At 35.9% G+C, this 16,085-nt stretch overlaps 1 protein-coding gene across 4 annotated transcripts in view; it reads left to right on the top strand.

Moving 5' to 3' along the window:
- TSC22D1 (TSC22 domain family member 1) overlaps positions 1 to 16,085 on the top strand; it is a 91,870-nt gene that overhangs the window by 13,891 nt on the left and 61,894 nt on the right. The window contains exon 2 of one of the 4 annotated variants that reach the window (XR_003915906.1): positions 15,324 to 15,416. The exons of the other annotated variants lie outside the window; for them this stretch is intronic. The gene's annotated coding sequence lies outside the window, so the exon portion shown is untranslated. The remainder of the gene's footprint in view (positions 1 to 15,323; positions 15,417 to 16,085) is intronic. 4 annotated transcript variants of the gene reach the window in all.

The raw sequence follows: 16,085 nt of genomic DNA, 5'->3' as shown, positions 1-16,085 counted from the left end.
AAGGAAAAACCTCAAACCCCAAAATATTGGGATATCTTTTTGTTAAATGATGGAGTTGTCATGATGTGTTAGATGGAAGATCAGGTCAGATCAGTGTCAGGTTCCTGCAGTTATTTTAAATACCAAACACCCGTCCTTCTAGTTTGGCTTTAAAAATCCTATGATGTAGTGAATTTACAGGTACTCTTTAGAAATACTTTCTCGAAGTTGCTGTCAGATAGCTCTGGAACAGAAGTACTTTGTGATAGTAATAGACCTGCTATCTGTGACTCAAGAAGTTAGTTGATGCCTACTGGATTAGGTCTGTAGCCTAATCAGGGAAGTTACAAAATCTTCCCATGCTTTTGTAACTGTAATCATTGGAGTCACACAGATTGCATTCATCAAATGGTATTGCCATGTAGCTGTGCACAAATTGGCATAGGCAACTTGGCACTCTGAGGTCTGTGTTCAGAAATGGTCAAGGGTAAGTTTTGGTTGTCTGTAGTAAATTGGAATATGTGTATGTAGAGCTTTTATAAATTATATGCTAGAATTTCTTAATGCCTTTTCTACTAAAAACTTTCTTGGACACCATTCTTAAAAAATGTAACTGTAATGTGAAAAACCACATGATATGAAACGAGTAGGTTCTGTAGCATGTTATATCCTAAATTATATACTCTAACCTAAGATGTAAGTTATTAAAATGGTTTGTTCTGGTACAGAATCTGTTCCTGTGCAGAATCCTTCAAGCGTGATGGGTAAACACTAGAGGTTTTTTATTTTTGCTCATCAGTTGCATGTTTTCCACCATTGATTTATGTTGTCTACTTCTAATGAAGAGACAAGATTTAAAAAACAAAGCCCCTTCAGAAATCATGAGGTTGCTGGAAAGATCTGTGTTTTGTTTCAGAAATAAGAGTTGAAACTACTTTTGGTAGTCTCATCTGCCTAAAATGACCACAAGAGAAATGTACCAAAAATGATTGCCAGTAAAAATAGGCTTTTTTCTTCATGAAAAAAGATCCAGCCATGTTTAAATATTATTTAATTATAGTGCCTGTCAGTGAATGTGACTAGTTTGTGTGAGATTGTTCTTCAGTGACAAACAAAGGTTGTTTTTAATCTCAAACTAGTAAGAAATGGTTTGGAATGCTGTGTCTAAAGAGACTTGCAATTTTTTTTTGTGAAATAAGCACTTTTTCTCTCTCTGAGTATTGATATGGTGGGTTGAATTAAGATTGGACAGATAGGATACATTAAAATTAGGACTATTCAGTTCTGGCTTTTCTGAAAATTAAAACTGAATATAAGTTGTGTTTGAAACATGGCAATGAACACTTAAAATGCCAGCATGGCTGCTGTTGACTTGGCAACTTTGTTTTCTTGAAGGAAGATCGAGTTAATTCATCTAATCAAGTAATTGATAATAGTAATAGAAAGAGCTGCTGAAGAGGAAGCTCTATAAGAGCCCTATGAAGTGGAGAACTTGAAAATCCTGAATAGAGGTTTACATTTTGGAGCACTTTGCAATAGAGATTCCAAAACTTTACCTACAAGAGCCTACTGAACCTTTACCTACAAGAAAGGTGACTAGAAATATATGCATCTCTGTTTCCTTCAATGTAATTTCTTGGGAAGTGGTGGAAGAGTTTACTCTCTCTTAATGATTCATGGCCAGAGGCCCACTTCCATAGGAAGAAGTGACTAGTAGAGAAGCATTTAGCCTGCTTGAGTGGGTTTTGTGGAGTCTGACTAGTATGACCAAGTGTTGTAGGGATGCCATATATCCTTGGAAGAGACTGTTTTAATTGATGCTTAACTGTTGAGGCCAGGACTGTCCAGATTTATAAGCAATAGAACCAATTGTTGGATGCTAATAGTAGATTACCAGGTTAGCGTGTTTTATGTGTGTGCAAATTGCATTTTAAGATTTCCTAGTGTATGTGCTTTTCTTGGTGTGAAGTATTTGTATTGTATCATCACTATATTGCTCTGCTTACATACGTAAGTACAGGCTTCAGAAATTTGTTCTCTTCCTTTCCTGATAATGTTGGCAAAATGAATGTTACACTGCGTGAACTAATGCATCCTGTTCCTAAGTCTGGAATGGTGTCTCTTACAGTTCTTCTGCTTCAGCATTGCATCCTGTGCTTTTTCAATTGTCCAGTTTGGTTCAGCATGCATCTCTCTCAGCATTTGCTGCTCTTTGCTTGAGAACCATTTCTGATGAATGATAAATACTTGGGAAAATGAGGCTCTCTGTTGGTGAGTCTTAAGAGCAGAAGCAATAAAAGGGGTTAAGAAAAAGAATGGTATAAGCGATTAACTAAAGTTGGTGCACTGCTAATTCCTCTTGTCAGACTGTGGGAAGACCTCCATTTGTATTATTTTTCCTTCTTTGTTTTCCTAGAGAGTCAATCCTTACTGAACCATAAGCCCTTTCTATTGTCCTTGTAGACTAGTTTTGCTCGCTCCTAACATTTGGTGTTAGTAGGAGGTGGAGCCAGTGTCAGGGTCAATGGCTTTCCTTTTCTCTTACGTCACAGATACATTCTCCAAGTACAATGGAGTGTCTTACCCTGGTCATATTTGCCTTCCTAAGGATTTTTCACACTTACCCACTATTACTGTGGTGAATTAATGTGTTTAAGAGTTCCAGATCTCTTGCCAAATGTGCCAAAAGGCTAATTTGTTTTTGGTGTAGACAGATGTAAGCCCAGACCATCTTGTAAATTAAGAAGGTACTTTAACTTGAGTCTTACAAAACAAAAAGCTAATGAGTTAAGACCTGCTGTGACTCTGGAGCCTGTCCTACAAGATCTCAAAATTCAGTTGGGGTGTTGTATTTTTTTTAAATGACAAAAGATAATCTACAGGGATTAGAAGGAATTCAAAATGAAATGACCAAGTAATACCTAAACCAAGAAATAAATCTCTAAAGCTGAATGATAAACCTACATCAGACTTATGATTGAGACCATGACTCACAAGGAGCCTTAAAGATATGATAACATATTCACTTTTTTGTACTTTACATCCTGATCTAAGCTAGATTTATAGTTTAGACCTTATGTGCCCTCAAATAATTTGGGAACAAGAGACCATGGGTAAAATTGCCTTGGCTAATATTAAAAATGATTTTGTCTGTGGAGCTCATTGCCACAAGAGTCTGTGGAGGCCTAGAGAAAAAAATATGTAATGTATGTATTGTTATGTAGGAAACGACACAGAATTATAGTAGCACATGGCTTCAGCTTTTAGGATGAATTCTAGGTAATTCAGGGGAATCAAGTGCATCTTTTGAGATAGATCTGCTGTAACTTCTACTGTGACCTTTTCAGTGACTTTTGGAGTACCTGGTGCTGGCAACTATTGAAGACAGGATACTGCTCCATACTGTCTTACTCTATACTAAACTAAAACTTAAAATTCTTTTTATTTGAACTTTGTTGAAAATATCGTCAAAGTATGAAGGCAGGAGAGAAAACTCAGAGTCAGATGAAAAAACTGAGGTGGAATGGATGGAAGGAGGCCTTATGACTGCTGATTATAGAAATGTGAATGATCACAAATGATGGCGATTGATGCCATGGCTGCTAAGAGCGAGCTGGGATGCAGTGGTGTGTTCTTGAATTTACAGAGTAGCAAAAGTTCAGAGGTTGTTGCACATTTAAAGTAGGGATAGGTGTAACAACTGCCCTACTCTTAAGTGTAGGTCAGAAATTAAGATGTCATGTAAGCAGAAGCAAGATATTGTTTCATTAAGAACAAAACCACTTATTCACAATCCTTATTTTTCAGGAAGCTGTTCTTGTGCTTGAAAAATGTAATGGTCAGCACAGCAATGGCTTAAAATAGCATTTTGGATGCTATAGCACTGGCATTAGAGCCTCATTGGCAAACATCCAGGAGGCCTGTAAAAGAAGATGCCTTAAATGTTAAAGCTTCAAAAGTTTCTGTTTAAATTTTAAGTTTAAATTTTAGTTTCTGTTTAAATTTTCTTAAACTTTAAAATTATATGCCTATTTAACAAAATACTTGAGATTAAGCTTAAAATTCTTTAAAAACACACTAGATAGCAACAATTCTTATTGGCAACACAAAATAATTAAATTGGTTATAGGAGTGCATGTAGGGTAGGTAGCTGCAAAGAATTACTCAAGCTGTACAGAGTAAAGTGGTGGCTGCACCAGTGAGGTGTAAAGAAATAATTTCAGCAATTAGATTTTTCTGTTCTCCCTGCTTGTGTATTGTTCAAATTCTTAGTTATATGTCAGGTTGCACTGCAGGGCTTTCTTTGTAGGCTAGTTCTTTCTAAACATGTAAGTTTGTTTAATGTTATATGTTTCTAAACATATCAGTATGTTTAGTGGTTACATGATGGAATTGTACTGTGTTGTTTGTTCTTTTGTAGGACACTGCTGGTACTGCAGAAAGGGGATGGCCTTTAACAGCCTCCTTCCCTGTTTCTCCCAGTCATTCTTAGTAGTTACATCCCGCCTCAGGGAAGGAAAGATGCGTTCTGTTGTAAAAACCTCTCTTAGTGTGTCTGGATAACTCTGTTAGCTGTTGCTAATGAATAAATAGCCAAATAGCAAGCATTTCATATTACCAGGTTCTCACTTTTACTGCTGCCTGGAAAGGACTGTGAATAAAAGATGTTAAATGTTTCCTGTGCTTCCACTTGTAATTCTCTCGGGTAAATGCTGTTACCAAAATTGCTCTGAACTGTCCTCAAAATAAAAAAAAGAATGGGACAATTCAGCTTGATTCATGCCTGTATGGTCATGTTTGCAGTCAGGGCACTAAGAGTTGTTTTTTAAAAGGAGTGCTACCAGGACTCTTGAGAGCTCACATGACTTTTTCAGAACACACCCTCATCACAGTGCTCGTTTTTCAAATGTTTTTAGTAAGTAATACTAAGGAGGAATTTGACTTTATGCTACTAATAAATTCTGGAGCCATTTTCTAGACCTTCCAGAGCTGCTGGCATATCAGATGCTCTGCAGATCAGCAAGCACGTCAGAGGTCACTAAACCCTAAAGGAGACAAGTAATCTACTTAGGGATTTTTTTATTTAGAACTTCTAGGTTGTAATATATTAAAAATAGCTTTCTTTTCATTGTCTCGTTTTTCTGGTTTAATCCATCCAACAGCAGAGGAGCACGTTTTTATCTTGTCCAGTGTGTGTAAATCAGTGTTTTGGGGTTAATGAATTTGTGCTTGGACAAGACCTGAATGTGCTCCCCAAAAGAGTACCATTGTGGGGAGGATTTAGGTGAAAACCTAAGTTAAGACAAGCCCCAGGTACTGGATCTGCCTGTTTCTCTCCTTGTTATGTGGCTGTCGGCTAAATATTAGTATTGTGTTTGATCTGCAGCACCTCTTCCAGGAATCTTAATTCAGAAGCTGGAGGAGTCTGCAGACTTTTCAGGGATTGTAATTGGTGTTTGTAGAGGATATTTGATTAGGTTTTAAAGTGAGTGTACTGTGGATTATATAGAAATAATGCACTTATCCTACATGTTAACAGTAAAACGAGTAATAAATTTAGAAATGCAGGAAACTTGTTTATCTCATTTTAAATATAAAAATGTTTGGCAAAACAAATGCTTCTTTGTAAAAATAATCGTAGTTACCGAAGTCAATAAATTACCCTGGTTTGTATTTGCTATATAAAAAAATGTTATCTCAAATGTTCCCTGTTTGCTGCCGCACCAGGTAATATTGGAGGGATTTACTCTGAAAATACAAAATTCAAAAATTCCAAGTCTTCACATGGCATATATCTAACATGTGAGACCCTTTAGAAAATGTGGGTTTGCTTTGTGTTAGTGTCTTGGCATTAATTTCTTAATCCATTTTTTTCTTTCTATAACCTGTTTTATATAGTAATTTCTTCTATACTGTCTTTCCATAGTCTTAGTGAACCATCTTGAATATGAAATTAGAATATGCTAAATAACATTGTATAAAATAGGATTAGGCAAGTCCTGAGCTTTACCATTCAGGAAATTTTTCTTCCTCATGCTGGATAGTCTGTTTTTGAAGTTTGCATCATCATTGTCTGGGTGATATTGTAATATGCTATGTTTATGGGAATGCTAAGGTGATGAATTAATTGTTCAGTTAGTTTTGAATATCTTAAATTTCTCAGAAAATAGGTGCAGAATTGTTGGAAATGAAATAAAATACCTATAAAGAAATAACGACTGAAATTCTTATTATTCAAGTCCTTACCATGTGGCACGTCTTGCTCATGTCTACTGGAAGAGGGGCAAACATGAGCATTTTGCGTTCTTGGAAGACAAACTGCTAAAGGTTGAGGAGAGGGGCAAAACTACATGTGTAAACTACTTATGTGCAGCTTTACTGTTAAGAAAATGTACCTGACTCTCTCTAATACAAAAGCTTCTATTATGCAGTGAGTTAGGATTTCAGTGTAAGTGTTTCAAGTGTGCAATATTGGTTGACAGGCTGTAGGGAGAGATGGAATTTTTTTTCTGCTGGATGAGGACTTAAGGTAAGGTGCTCCTGATACTCTTCTTTTCAATTACTTAGAACCAAGAAGTGTGTTGACTCTGTTTTGTCTTTGAAAAGAATTGTCCCTGCTGTTTGTGCTTTAGAAACAATCACGCTCTTGTGATTTGGGGTTTGAGACTAATGGAAAAAAATGATGAAAAGGATTGCTGAATTCTAAGTGTTTAGATACTTTGGTTTGATTAATTGATGTGCCTTAAGTAGTTTTAAAAACTGTATACCAAGATGGTACTGAAGTTCTTTTAAGCAAAAAACCCAAAAGACAAAACCAAAAAAATCCTGTAAGTAGAGTGAGGATGAAAACAAAGCTCAGAGGAAAAAATAAGGAAGCCAGAACAGCTAGGTGCATAATTTGTACTGTATAAATTGCTTTGAAATTGGTGACTCCTAATGTCAGTGCTCTTAAAAAATGCAAAAGGCTTGCATATTATGTATCTTCTGAAAAGCTTGTTACTCTTATCAGTAAGTTTCTTATTTTAAAATAATACAAACTGCTACAATCCAGAAGCTTTAGGAGATATCAGATGGAAAAGAACAGCTGTAGAACTTCAGTGATTGTATTTACCAATAAATGTATTACTCATATGAGTCTGAAAAGCAAGTTTTTTTGCATTATTTTAAACTCATATGGAAAATATGAACTGTCCTGAAGGCTTTGGGATCTGATTCAGATACTTGTGTAATGCTTATTTTCTCTTCTGTTTTGGATGGTCTGACCCCTCCTGTAATTTAAGCTTTCCAGTTGTTGCAGTAAAGAACCTGACATTGCATTCCTGCATCAAAACAAGCTGTTAAATTCTTTTGTTTGTTCCAATAGTTTTTGTCCTCTAAAGGTTAATGTAATCAGTTGAAATAATTAGCTGTGTTATAGAAAGCCTACTTAATAATTAATAAACTCCCATTAAACCTGAGGTTTAATGCATGGAAGTCCAGCTGAAGGGAGATGAACAAATATTTTCCTTAACTTTTTAATTGATACTTGATAATTCTTGCAATCCTGCATAGATCTAGGAAAAGGATTCTTAAGGTATTTGGATGTGATAGTTAATTCTGTGCTGTATTTAGGCAGGATTAATTTCAAAGCCTTTGACAAATGCTTATTATTTCTAGATATCTGGTGCCCATTTTTCTCTGTAGGAAAAGGAAGAGTGATGTAGCCAGAGAAGAATTTTCTATTAGAATTTACTCATAGTTGTCTAAAAATCCATTGAGATTTTATACTGCAACAGCTTATTAAAAGTGTTTTGGGTTTGGTTTTTTTTTTTTGTCTGAATAGCTCTCTAAGGGAACATTAACAAGGGAGAAGGAAGTGTGAATTGCTGTGGTTTTGACACAGAGTTGATTATATTCTTTGAACTTTTCATCTATCTCTTGTAAAAATGAAACTCAAAAATAGGAATCTAGATGTCTTCCTTGAGAATTTTATTTCTCACAAGTTTAACTTTTGAGTAGCTTTTGAAACTATTTATATACTTAAGGTTTTTATTAATGTAACTTTAGTGGAAAGCATATATGTAATTCAGGAGTTTTTATTGAAGCCACTGAGATTATTAATGAGTTGTGTTACATCTCTTCTAGTCTATTTGCAGCATAGTGTTTTCTTTATCATTAATGTGGCCATTAGTTTATGAAAACTAGAAGAGATGTCTTAACTTAAAAAAACTTCTTTGATGTTTAAAACCTTATTTTATAATACATAATATAGAAATGTAATGTGAAATGCCCATGACAATTTCAGTCTTTGATCTGGTTTAAATAAATCACTGTCTTTAATAGGTCCCACATGACTGACAGTGTTTACTTGACAACTAGGGAGGTGCAATTTTGTCTCCTTAATTCTTCTTATGGATTTGAGTTAGTATTATTCAACACTAACTGTCACAATAACAGGAAAAAAAACAACCAAAAAAACCTCATGCTAATATTCATGCTTCAAGATGGGTTACATTATTTGCTTTCTTGATCTTTTGGTTTATTTAGTAGTCTTGGCATGTACTCTCTTCAGTCCCATGTGTCCCAAAGCATCCTGATGATAATCTCTTGAAGTCAATCAGAATAGTGTCCCTGAATATTATTTTCTGTCTTTGCTCTTTTTGGAACTTGCTCTTTGAAGCTTCTGTGTCCGATCATACTTTTTTTCCATGTCTTTTGGTGTTTCCTGGGTTAAGTTGTGCAAACAGAAGAAAATTCACATGTTTCCTGTAGCTGTCTCTTGGCTCTTCAGTTTCAAAACAAGTAGTTAGAAATAAATAATACAACTATTGGACTGTATCAGTTGGAGAAGAATTTAACATCTTCACAAAACGTTTTACTCTTGAAATTAAAACTTTAAGATGTCAGGCTTTTGATGTGATGCCCTAATTTTGTTGTATGTAGATTTTTAGTTACAAATCAATAATAGATATTTCCTGCCAGTGAAAGAATGATGTATGACCTGAAAGAGGCTCTTGACAAAGAGAAAGGCTTCCCTTAAATTGGGAAATATCAAATTGTGACAGATGTGTAAACAAGAAAGTTTACTGATTTGATAATCAGGTGTCAGAATATGTTAAATATAGTTACCTAATGCCTTGTGGCACATTGTGCTTCACTGAATGTGTGATGGTTCCTGTAAAGAAAAAGTCTGGTATTTTTTTCAAAAATTAGTACACTAGTCTCTAAAATGCAGCTTCTGTTTCCCAAAGTTACAAGTACCATTGCTACCCACTTTTTAAAAAATAGCCAGGAGGAAAAGAGACTGATCTGTTAGTTGCTAGCCCTGTTGTTTCCAAGTCTCAGAAGCTGGTACACTGGAACATCTCGCAGCTTGCTCTTCTTTTGTAGCTTCTTTTTCCTTTCTGCTAGCTGACCCTGCTGGGAGCAGTGGGGTTTGGACCAGGGGGTCTCCAGAGACCCCTTCCAGCCTCAACTAGTTGGTGATCCTGTGCAAAATTCACTATACATCTATAAAATTGGGACCAATGATTGTAAAACAGGAACTGAAGGTGGTGCTTCACTAAAACGGATAACATTCTTCCTCCATCACAGAACTGAAACCAAAGACCTTAAATATCTTAGGTTGATGTGCAGACGGCAAACCCGGGTTTTATTAGCCCTCTTAAGCTTGCAGTTAAGTCTTGGTTCTCTAGAGCACTTTTAACTTATTTGTGACACACACCTGCATTTTATTTAATTTTTTTCCCCTAAGAACATTTTGCAAGAAACTTGATGTTGATGCTGCTGTAAATTCCAGTGTCTGTCTTATTTCAAACATCTTCCTTCCTTCCTAATGTCCTTTTACCTTTCTCTGTTTGCTGTCTGTATCTTTGCCTTTCTCCCTGACCTGTTGGTTTGCTTTATTTTAAGGCTTCAGATAGGATGTTTTGGAAAGGTGAAAGGCAAGGCAGTGTGGGGAATTCACAGTAGTATTTTATCTCTGCTAAACCCACAGTTTTGGCATTGTTTGTTATCCATATTTAGTTTATTCTAATACATTATACGATTGTAAGTTTGACTTAAACATAGCAAGTTTTCAGAAGCTGTAGAATTTGTGTACAATTTTATATTCCAAGTGTTGCTATGGTGAATTTATTTTTAATGAATTTAATTTACTATACTCTAATTTGAGAGAGAGAACATTTAGCTTTCTGTAAAGTTTCCATAAGGACCTTGAGAACTTACTGTTCCTTCTGCAATCTGTAACTAATGCTTGCCTGTTTTACGCTTAGTTGTGTGATAGCCATATCATGTCCCTTTCTCTGCCTCCTCCAGTCTTGGAATCCACAGTGCTATCAGCAAAACTGCCATGAGTTCAGCCCTTTAGGATTGGGGAATTTTTAATTTTGTTATGCGTATTTTGGGGGAGACACCTAAGGAAAGAAAAAGTCTTAGTTTTGTTCCCGTGTTTGAATTTCTTTTCATTGGTACTTGTACAGGGGAGCATAAACTTGAAGTAAAGAACTGTAAAGTTTGGCAGAGTATTGCAGGAGAACCTGCTGTTGTCTGTCAGCTCTTCCACTTTTTGTAGTATACTGTGAACCCGTTGCTTTGGGCAGCAACCTACAAGCTTCTGGAGAGCTGTCACCTTGTGCAGGCTCTGATACTCCTCCCAGAAAAAGCAGCAGCTGGATAGGCAAGATCATCACACAAGGGGAGGGACATCCATTGGACTTGCTGCATTCATCTCTAGCTTTCAGGGGTTCACTAGGCCTAATGAGGTACTTCAGACTTAACTGTTTCTGGATGTTCTAACTTGGGGAAGTTTCTGTTCATCACTTTCTTTTCCTCATTTTGTGTCTTCTGACCTAGTAGAGAATGTGGCATAAGTGCATGATGGAGTGCAAATAACATGCTTAGAGTATCGTTATTGTAGTAATTCAGAACTTGTTAGGTTTTTGTGTGGTTTTACTTTGGCCAGTAAGCAGACCGGAGTGGATGTATTGGAGCCAAGGAAATGGAATATGCTTTTGAAACATGGTTCAGATTTATTCTAACCATTCTTTTTCCTGTTTGTTGAATTGCTAAACGGCTTTGGTAGATAACTTGAGGCAAAACAAAGGTGGAGTAATTGCAACTGCATGTCCCTCTTCAAACACCCAGCGTGTGCCTGATGATTACCTTTTCATGAACTTCTGTGAAACTTTTTAAAAATGCTTGGACGTTAAGAATTAAAACGAACAGGAGAGGTGGGTATTTGTAAGTCTGTCTGTCTTCCCTTTGCCAGGTTCTCTATTTTGGGGACCAATGGTTTCATCATGACATCAGAAGTTTCACAAATGATAAACCTGTTTTCCCATCATGCGTTTTTAAGATATATTAGTGTTATGGCTGAGAAATTACCAATATTTCAGATGTCATCCCGAGTGTGCCTTGATGAAAATGAAACCAAGTCTAAGGATCAAGTTAGCATGAGAAATAAACCAATGATTCTAACTTCCTAACTGAGTTAAGTTACCTGACAAATCAGACTCTAAAATGTTTTCTGAGGTTGTAAACTATCTGAAAACTGTAGGAAGACACTTCTTTAGATAAACAGTATAGGAACTGGGGAAAGCTCAGCAAAACTGCCTAAGACATTCTGTTGCATTTCTTCTGCAATGTTGAGAATTCCAAAATTCTTTTTTAACTAGCCTTTTAGCTGAGCTTGTTGAGTTCTGAGAGAGTATTGCACTACCTTTCATAAATGTCTCATAAATGTGGTTTTGCTTCTTTGGAAGTATTTCAGACTTTGGTTTGTGTTAGGTTTGTGTTAGATGAACCAAAACCAAGGCATTCCATTTTTTTTTTTTTTTATAGGATTGTGTTCTAATTAAAACCACTTTGATTTTAGTTGATTCTTTATTTCATGCTGTTTCTTGAGTGATCCTTATTCTAGCACAGACTAGGTCTCACTTCATATTTTTCTAAAACACACTCATACTGGTGGTCTCAAAAGAAGAATCCTACTGAAACTGGGACAAGGATACTTCAAACTGGGCACTCAAAACCATTTGCAGTCGGTGAACACATTCAAAACATTTGTGCTTTGGTTGATTAAAGAGGAAGGGATTTCTAAAACGTTGGGCACTTAAGAACTGGGAACTTAATGTTTTTTCCCCCAGTATGTGCAAATTAAAACAAATGTGGGGAACAATTACATCTGTTGCAAAATATTCTTGACAGAGCATAATTTGTTCTAAATGCTTGATTGCCAGCTCTGGTAAGTGCTGATGTGTTCATTGATCATCCAGAAAAGTACATGTGCACTTTTAAAAGTTAAAATTAAATTAAGAGTTAAAATTAAGAGTTAAAATTACATTAAAGTTATGAGCTGTAAATTCAACTATCAGGCTCTTTAAAAAACAGCATAAAAAAGCATGTAGTGGTTGTAAGTTTTTAAGACTGAAAACTCTCTTTCAGAGAATCCTCTTGCTTTGATCGTTTTAAACCTAGATACAATCTGATTTTTCAAAATTTTCATTGTAAATTCTTGTGCCTTTTTTATATTTGTTTTATTGTGTGTCTCTGTTAGAAAAGTTTTGGTTTCAAGGTTTAGTACCTGTGATGCCTTTTCAGTATTTTGCACAGTGATGTCAAACATTTTTATACTGTCCTTCATATGGCCTACAAGTAGTAAAATGGAAGTAATGGCCAAAAATGTTTTTGCCAGCTTTACATATTATTTAGAAGGCTAGATTTTAATATTAGCAGGTCTCTTGTCAAGCGTAGTAATCCTTGCTGTTAATGAATGTTCCCACTGGTAGATGTATGATATTGGAAGGGTCTTAAATATTTGGCAAAAAAGGTAGCATTGAACAAAATTGCATTGGAACAGTGTTTAAAAACAAACTAAAAACTATATGGGCTTGCATCAGACTGTGAAAGAGAAGCTGAATTGTACTTAAAAATAGCATAGCTGATGCAATAGTCAGGCTAATGTTGAAGCCTAAGTGTTATACCCATAACATTGGCTCCAGTCCTGCCAATGGCTTCATAAATGAATAAAGTTAATGCTTCAAGAGCATTGAAGTCAGTGGAGTTCAGTCCTGTCAGTGGTTCTGCTACAAGGGGAGTGTAGGATGTAGGAACTAACCTTAAAAGATTTTACTTTAAATTTGTTTACCCCCTGGGTATTTTCGTTTAATATTTGAGAAACAAACAAAAAGTTCCCTGAATACTGGAGTTAAAAAAAAAAAAACCAACACTGTGTGTAGGACTTGCAGAGATTTCTATCAGAAGTCTCTATGACTGTGGCACTGCAGTTACCCTTTTCTTATTGCCATGCTGCTCTTCCCTTTGTCCCCAGTAATTTAATTTCTCCTTGTATCTCTTCTGTGTTCCCCACTGAAGTTTCCCTTTGTGCATTTTGGCTTGCTGAGTGGCTGAAAAATAACCAAACCCTGCCTGGGCTACTGCTCTCTCCACTCGAGGTGTGCTACCTGGATAGCTGGTTGTTGTCCATCAGAATGAGTAATGTTGGGGATGCCTCTTGCTGTCCCTTCCCTTGTACTTGTGGAGGCAAATACAGGGCCATGCTGATCTACTCCATTGTTCCATTCTCCTGTTTTTGGAGGTGTCAAGCTGGGTTTAAGTTGAATAGGGGCTTCAGAAGTTGTTTTGTAGGGAACATGCAGCAGACATACTTGTTGGGTTTTTTTGTTTTTGTGGTTTTTTTTGTTATTTTGGTTTTTGTTTTGTTCTTGAAGACCCAGTCAAAACTGAGATTAAATTATGTGTACTGGGCAATAATCTTATTGAGTGTGAGAGATTTATCATTGCAAACTGTTTAAATGTAATAACTAGAAATTTGTAAGTTTATGGAGTTCCAAAATGTTTATGTAAACTAAATAGATTTCTATTAACTTTTAGTAATTTTCTGAACAAAATTAATAATTCTAATAAAACATAGAGACAAGTTAATTGTTATGATAGCTATGAGCTCTCTTTTCCTGTAACTTGTAGGTTTTGCATTTATTGCTAACTCCAATTCTGAAACAGATTGCTAAGTTTGTGTGAATTCTCCTTCCTGATAGTAACTCTGGTTCCTCCCATTGGATTGTGTACTTTATGACTAGGCTGCGTGGAGGTGGGTTACTGACGTCCTTGTCCATAGTATCATGTTTTTATTTCAGACTAACTTTGTATACACTACATATACATAGTGCAAATGAATGGGTAGTGGTAGTTTAAATCTGCCTTAGGGTAATTGGAAAACAGGGTAGTGAGATGATAGTGACTTCTCTGACTGCAAGCTGCTACATAGGCATAATTTTTTTAAATTATTATCTAGGACACTACTCAGAATAACCATTTGCTCTGATATCAGTGATGAAGAAGAGGGAAGGAATATGTGTTAATGCATGCTGGGGAATGGGTGGGGAAAGAGAAGATGGATTGGTAGTGTGTAGTGAGAAGAATGTTAAGGTTTACATTTTGTCTCTTTCCCTTTAAAATACTTAAACTTTCTCAATAATGTCTTTTACCACTGCTTATTAAGTTGCAGTTAGATTCATAGAACTGTAGAATGGTTTGGATTGCAAGAGACCTCAAAGATCATCAGTTCCAATGCCTGTCATATATTTGCATACTTTTTTTTAATCTGTAGTCAGTATTGTTTTGCTACAGTTGAAAACTCTAGATATAGTGGAGTTCAAAAATCTGTACTGTGCAGTTAATGATTCATTTTCTTAAAGGCCAAGGTTATTATGGTTAAATTATTGGCTCTTTTAGAACAGTCTGCCAATGTACGTGCTTCTGACAGTGATCAAGGGACTCCCCTGGAGCTGTGGAGTTATACCCTTTCTCATGTCCTCCTCCTCAGCCCCCCCAAGTGCTCTCTACCCCCACTTTGGAGTTGGGAGGCATCGTCCAAGTAATTTTCACTAATGCAGAGTATATGTCTCATTGCACTTTATTGTAGTGAGCCATATTAAGTATGAAACCAAATTATTATTTGGTTGTGGTACTTAATGAATCAGTATTTTGTTAGTGCTTTTGTCTTTTCTATGGCACCCTTTTTTCTGTCTGTGTATTTTACATGTACAAGAGAGAGCAAAAAAATTAAAAGATTGAGTCAAGATACATTGCCGGAAAAGCATAGGTTGAATATGCTGTAATTCTGAAATCTGCATTTAATTCATCTGGGGGGGAAAAAAAGCTTAATGCTGTACTGAAGTGTGACGTTGTGTGCTCACCCAAATACTTCTATAGCTTCTCTTCAACAAAGTTGTGCAGTTGCCTATTCCAAGTACCATTAGAATGCATATTTTTGGGTACCATATATGATTCTTCTGTTATGAAGGCTGCTTAGATGTATATGCATGCTTTATTTTATAAAATAGAATGAAAGAACTTGACTGGTAAATGGAAATTCTCTGATGACTTGGAAGAAGGATATTCAAACATCGCCCAGCTAGGAGTAGCAGACTGTTACAGTAAGTCACATCTTGATAGCAGTTGTGTTTCTGTTGGACTGAAGTCTACAATAAAAACAATAAAGAAATAAAAGAGTAGAAAATTACTTGATGTGCATGTGTAAAATTATATGTGTAAAGTAATAATATCAAAAAAAGGAGGAGCGAAAACGCAGCTACGCAATATTAAACTCTGGCCTAGTTTGCTAAATGCTTGTGGGGATTTCAGTTATGCAGATACTAAACTATGAATTAAGAATCATTTTAAACTTGGGGAAATAGCTGTTTGGAAGAGTAACTACACTTAAAAAATACAGACTCATTCTCAGTTGCATTCTGTAGAATGTAGTGCTTAACTACGGCCTCTAGAGAATGGATTTTGAACACGTGCCGACAGTTAAAGAGTTTACTAGGCATCTCTGCAGTTTTCTTTATGTTGGCTGTGTCAACCTTTGTCACATGCACTGTGGTTTCCTTTTTGTACATTTTGGTAAACTACAAGATGGAGTTTGACTTAATTTAAGAGTATGTAGAAGTAACAGCAGCATGGAATGTTTGTGAGGTTTTTTTTATTTTTTTTTTGGCAGCTAAAAAGCTATTTAGTAGAAAATACAATACTTTGCATATAATATACAGCTAAAACCGGATAATTTTAAACACAGATCTCTCCAGTCCTGCTGCAAACTAATT

Source organism: Manacus vitellinus, unplaced genomic scaffold, assembly GCF_001715985.3.
Source record: "Manacus vitellinus isolate BGI_N305 unplaced genomic scaffold, ASM171598v3 scaffold_2_pilon, whole genome shotgun sequence".
NCBI lineage: Eukaryota > Metazoa > Chordata > Aves > Passeriformes > Pipridae > Manacus > Manacus vitellinus.
This window is presented reverse-complemented; position numbering and strand designations above follow the sequence as displayed.